Here is a 5,843-nt window from a genome sequence, read left to right on the forward strand (position 1 = left end):
TTCGTTGTTCAACTTCCTCTAGTCTTGTACTATGAGTGTCCAGAATCTTTTTAATTTGGTCAACAGTTTCTTTAATTTCCATAAGATCATCCATTTTTTTATTTAGTCTTGCAATGTCTTCTTTATGCTCTTCTAGGGTCTTCTTGATTTCCTTCATATCCCGTACTAGGGTCTCATTGTTCATCTTTAGTTCTTTGAGTAGCTGCTCTAGGTGTGTCTCTTCTGGTCTTTTGATTTGGGTGCTTGGGCTTGGGTTATCCATATCGTCTGGTTTTTTCATATGCTTTATAATTTTCTGTTGTTTTTGGCCTCGTGGCATTTGCTGACCTTGATAGGGTTCTTTTAGGGTTTGTAGACCAGTTGAAGTCCTTATCTCTAATTTATCAGATCTACAGCTTCGTGGAGTACACTTTCTCTAACTAACCAGCAGGTGGCGTCCACGAGCCACCTGTTCTCCACAAGCCAGATCTCCCCTGCTTAGCCTTTTTGGTGAGTGGGGGAGTGAGTCTTGTGGGGCCCAATTGGTGTCCCAAGCTTGCGTGTGTAGTTGGTGTTGCCTGCCCTGTATGTGGGGCGTGTTTCTGGGCAGTCGGGGAGGGGGGGTGGCCCTAACAATCAAATCTCCCTGATGATCCTAGAGTTTTAAAGCTACTGCAATAGTCTAATCCTTCAGTTCAGTCCTGCCACAGTTTGTCTCTGCCACTGACCCACAAGTCTTTGGTATTGGCGTATGGCTCCTGAGACTTGCAAGTGGGCCCCTCTTCCAGGCTGTGCACCCCGGGTCCTCTGTTGAGGGATGACTGTGCTATGTCACAGGTGAGTGCCGTCCCCCCAGGGCAGTTCTGGGCTGCTGGGCTGTGTTGGGTGGCTCCCAGTCTGCTCAAATGATGGCTGAATGGGGCTCTGTTAATTCACACTGCTCCCCCTTCCCAGCTCTGGGACATTCAGCTGAGGTTGCAGGGAAGGCTAATGTCCACGCCCAGTTTTGTGGTGTGTGCCTGTTATTTGAAGCACTTCCGTCACACTGGGTTGTCTGGGGCAGCTCTGGGCTATGGGGCTGGCGATGGGCAGGAGTGTTTCCTGTCCACCAGGATGGTGGCTGTGAGCGGACACCCCCCTTTTCTTGGGAAGTTGTGTTGTTTAGTGAATTTTCTCAGCCACTGGATTATTGCCTTTTGTCTCAGAGCTCTCTTAGTTCTGCTCTTGACTTGACGTGCCCAAATTTCAATTCTTTGAAGCTTTCTGTATTGAGCTTCTTAGAGTAATTGTTTTAGAAAAAGCAGAAAGGATTTTAAAAAAAAAAAAAAAAAAAAAAAAATGGCCCTCCTCAGAGATCTAATGGGTTATTGAAATGCTAATAGACAAAGCAACCAGGGCCATTAAGGAAATGTGCACAGGGCAGAGAGATCAGCCTTGCTTCGGGATTTGCATATGCGCCTCAAGGCCTGATCTCTGCCCTTCCCCTTTCTGTGTTCACCAGAACTCCAAAAATCCTCTGCTTTTATTTTGGAGTTTTTCGTGTTGTTTTTTTTCTATGCCTGTCTCCTCTCTGCTGGGCTGGCTGCTCTCAGAGTCTCTGGTGTCTGGTCTCAGTCTATCTATGGTTGGAGTTTGAATCAGTAGAATGAGTTTCCGATAAGAGCAGCCACTGCAATTCTCCCTTCTCCTTCCTGGAGCTGACAGCCCCTCCTCCCCTGGGACTGAGCCTGGCAGGGAGGGGCGCGGGTCCCCTGGCCGCAAAAACTTACAGATTTCGCTGATCTCAGCAGTTCCACGTTTTCATGAGTGTTGTATGAAGTATGCCCAAAGACAGATTGCTCTGTGGTATCCAGTCCACGCAGTTCCTGGCTTTTTACCTACTTTCCTGGAGGAGTAACTAAAACATACAGCTCACCAGTCTGCCATCTTGCCCCGCCTCTCTCCAAGATTCATTTTTTGTTCTTAACTTTGGAGATGTAGTGGAGACTTTTCTCCTATTCGCCAAACATTGGTGAATAGATCTGTTGAGAGTGTCCATCAGAAACAATCAAGTACACTATACCAAACAGATGCCAACTTTGAGAACTAAGTAGAAGGGCTCAGCCTGGCTGACAGTGACCACTATACCAGAGCCACTGTCTTCATCAGGTTGATCTTTCTGCACAGAGTTATTGCCAAGTTATAAATTTGACCATGGCTATCTGCAGTGGCTATCATGAAAACAACCTCAAATCATGAGATGCTTTGCTCTAAGCAGTTCAGTGCTACTTAGGAGATCAGTTCATCTAAATAAACTTCCTTCTCTTCTTCCTCTTTCTCTTTTCTTGCTAATAACAGTAATAGTGATAAACTTAATTGAGACCTATAATGGATAGACCTTATGTTAAGTCCATTGCATAGACCAAATCATTTAATTTTCACAAAAACCCGATGAAGTAAATATTACTATCCCCCTCTTCTAAATCATAATGTTTATTATTTTATAAAAAGTATACACTATAAATTTCCAAGCATTTGGTGAACTTCATTCTAGATCTCTTTAGACATACACATGTATATAGATAGAACTTAGAATGGTAGAAATAATTTTGCATGTAATGCTCTACATACTAATTTAATACAATATACTTACATTTAATTTTCAGTTTTTCAATGAATTAAAAGAGAAAAGGAAACTGAAGTGAAAAAGTGAATTGCTGAAATTCAATTGAATTTTTATTCATGACCTGCTCAAATTTTGCTTCATAAGCCCCTCTAAAGTTAAAAATAATAATGAAAAACATTAAAAATCTGAATCATTACGGTTTTAACTACAGGGTTTAACATTACATAATATCAATTGATCCCTTGCTATGAGAGATGAGAAATTTAGCACACTTAAATTTTATCCCTACTTGCCATTTCCCCAAGATTTGTAACAGTTATATTTTTTCCATAACCATGTTTTCATAATTGTTTAGTCTTAATTTGATGTTTAAACCTTTTTACTACTTGCCACAAATTTAAACCACTGCCTTTATTCCTAAATTTTAAATTTTAATTCATTTTTTGGTTAGCTTTGTTTCACTTTCAAGAAGTTTTGTTTTGTTTTGTTTGTTCCCAATAACAAATCATGGATGCTACGTCTCTGGCATTTTGCATACTCTGGAATCCTGTTGACTTTATTTTTGAAAACAACTTATCTGGGCATAAAATTCTTCAGTCATACTTCCCTTTGATTTTGTAGAAAGTGTGCCATAATTTTTTCATGTAAGTGGTGCTGTGGACAAGTTTGAGGACAACCCAGTTTTCCCCTTTTTGTCACAGTTTTTCCTGCTTGGATGCCTATATTATTTCTTTATCCTTAAAGTTCAGTAACTTCACCAGGATGTGCTGTGGAAATCTTTTTGTATTTATTTTCGGGGACATGGGGGATTTTTTTTTTTTTTTTCTGTCTGCAGATTGAAGTCTTGGTTTCTTCTGCTAGCTTTTAAAATATTTTTGTTGTTTCTATTTATTTTTTGGTTATTTGGGAACAGGAAGTATTTTGTGTGTTTACATATCTATCACCTTCTCTATAGTTTTATAGAAATATCTTTACTCTTTTTCATTTTCTCTGTATACTTTTCTATAGCCTGTTTCCTCTATCCTAGACTTCATTTTAAATTGTACCTACTCTATTTTTATCTCATTAGATTCTCCCTTTGTAATATTGCTACTTTTCTCTTCCAACTTACTCTACCAGTTTACTTCTCATCTTCCTCATTGTCCTAATATCTTTTTATTTTATAGAACTTTTTTTAAGTTTCAAATTTCTTTGAAATTTTAACTATTTGTTTAAATTATTTATCTTTTTAAAGTTAATTCTCTTTTCCTTCATTCTCTTTGTCTTCCCTTCCTCTTTTCTCTCCTTTCTCTTTCTCTCTCCTTCTCTGGTATGTATTATATGCTGTTTCTCATCTGATTATTACATATCTTTGATGGGGCTGGATATTCTTAAAGAACAGAATGGAAAGGGCTGGGACCTGGAGAGATGGCCCACAGTTTCAATTCCATTTGGTCTGCTGAAACTCCTCTCCAGATTTGATCTTCCTGCTGCTCGTGGGGTCCTTCTTGCCTCAGTGTTCAGTATCAAGAGATTGAAGTGGTTCACAGGAAAGCTTCTCCTCGCTCCCTCTTTTACCCTCTCTTGTCTCCTAAACTCCCTCACCTAAAAGGAAAGACTGTAAAAAAAATAAATAAATAAAAAATCAGAATGTCTGCAAGATTTCTCCTACAGCTCTGCCTCTCTGCTATCTTCTTAGGCCAAGCAGGGTCCCCATTAGATCATTACCTACTTCTCCTGCAGCCGGCTCATGCCTGTGGATGTACTTGCTCCAATCAGAGGAACACTGGGCAGATCCTTGGGGACTTTAACATTCATTTTTAAGGAAATCTGGGTCCTGCTTGAAGTCTGAGGGCAAAGATATTGACTGTCAATGCCCTCCCTCATTGTAGCCCACACTCAAAACCATTTGGAAAATATACTCATCACTATTTATAATTTGGGTGTTTCACGGTACTGATGCAAAAAAAGTATAGTGGGTAAAACACCTGGAGCCTTAGCATCAATCAAGGCAGTGTCACAAAACTAGTAGTTCCTGTATTCTTCACCTCCGTGCACTCACCGTTTAAAATATGTCTGTCTTGCTTAGGAATGTCCTTGATGAAAGTAGAAATTATTAATTTATTTAATCTCAACCCTTAGGTATTATGTATGACAAGGGGAGAATATATAAAGCAATTCTCGTGTATATGAATTACAATGGTTGTTTCCAGGGAAAGCACTTGGGTGATAGTTACAGCTGCAAGTCATTTTGTTTTTCGTGAAACAGTGACTAATATACCGTGATTATTGAGACTTGAGTATTTGACAGCATTATCTCAAAAATGAACCAAGTGAGCCTGTCACATCAAGTAAAACAAAGGATAATATTTGTTAACAATAATAAAATACGTGCTTTCAAGAGAAAATTAGAACTTTCAAAATAGTGTATCTGCCAGGGAGCGGGACATTCGGCTTCCGAGCGGGGGCTTTCATGTCGTGCGCTACAAAAGAGCGAATTCAAAATGGGTGATATTGAGAAGGACAGGAAGATTTTTTGTTCAGAAGTGTGCCCAGTGCCACACCGTGGAAAAGGGAGACAAGCACAAGACTGGGCCAAATCTGCATGGTTGGTTTGGGCGGAAGACAGGTCCGGCCCCTGGATTCTCTTATACAGATGCCAACAAGAACAAAGGTATCACTTGGGACGACGAGACACTGATGGAGTATTTGGAAAATCCCAAGAAATACATCCCTGAAACAAAAATGATCTTTGCTGGCATTAAGAAGAAGACTGAAAAGGAAGACTTGATAGCTTATCTCAAAAAAGCTACTGATGAGTAATAGTTGGCCACTGTGTTATTTATTACAAAACAAATGTCTTGTGACTTTTTTACATGTACCATATGTAAATTGATCTCATACTCTAGAATTCAGATCATGAATGGTGTCATTTTTGTTGGACAGTCCTGAGTTAAATAAGATTAGCTATAGTTAAATGAATGTGATCAAGCTTTTAAAATTTTGATAGTAATTCTGGTTTGGCAAATGCTGTCACTATTTCCTCCTTCTAAAGGTTTAATTGGACATGAGGCTAGGTTGAATTAATAACGTTCAACTTTTCACAAAGAAGATGAATGTCAACTCACAACCTATAAATGATTGGTTTTATATTTAGATTTATATAACTGATTTTGTGAATATATTTAAATATTAAGGAAATTCCTTCACTGTTTCATAGAACAGAGCTAGACTCACTTGGTTTCAGTTGGTATTCATCAGCCTGTTTAAAGGCAGGTGC

The 5,843-nt window shown here is 39.3% G+C and overlaps 1 pseudogene; it reads left to right on the plus strand.

Annotated features, from left to right (window-relative positions):
* Window positions 1-5,067: 5,067 nt before the first annotated feature.
* LOC119533358 lies at window positions 5,068-5,386 on the plus strand (annotated as a pseudogene).
* The last annotated feature ends 457 nt before the right edge of the window (window positions 5,387-5,843 follow it).

The sequence above is a fragment of the Choloepus didactylus genome, chromosome 4 (genome assembly GCF_015220235.1).
Source record: "Choloepus didactylus isolate mChoDid1 chromosome 4, mChoDid1.pri, whole genome shotgun sequence".
Classification (NCBI taxonomy): Eukaryota; Metazoa; Chordata; class Mammalia; order Pilosa; family Megalonychidae; genus Choloepus; species Choloepus didactylus.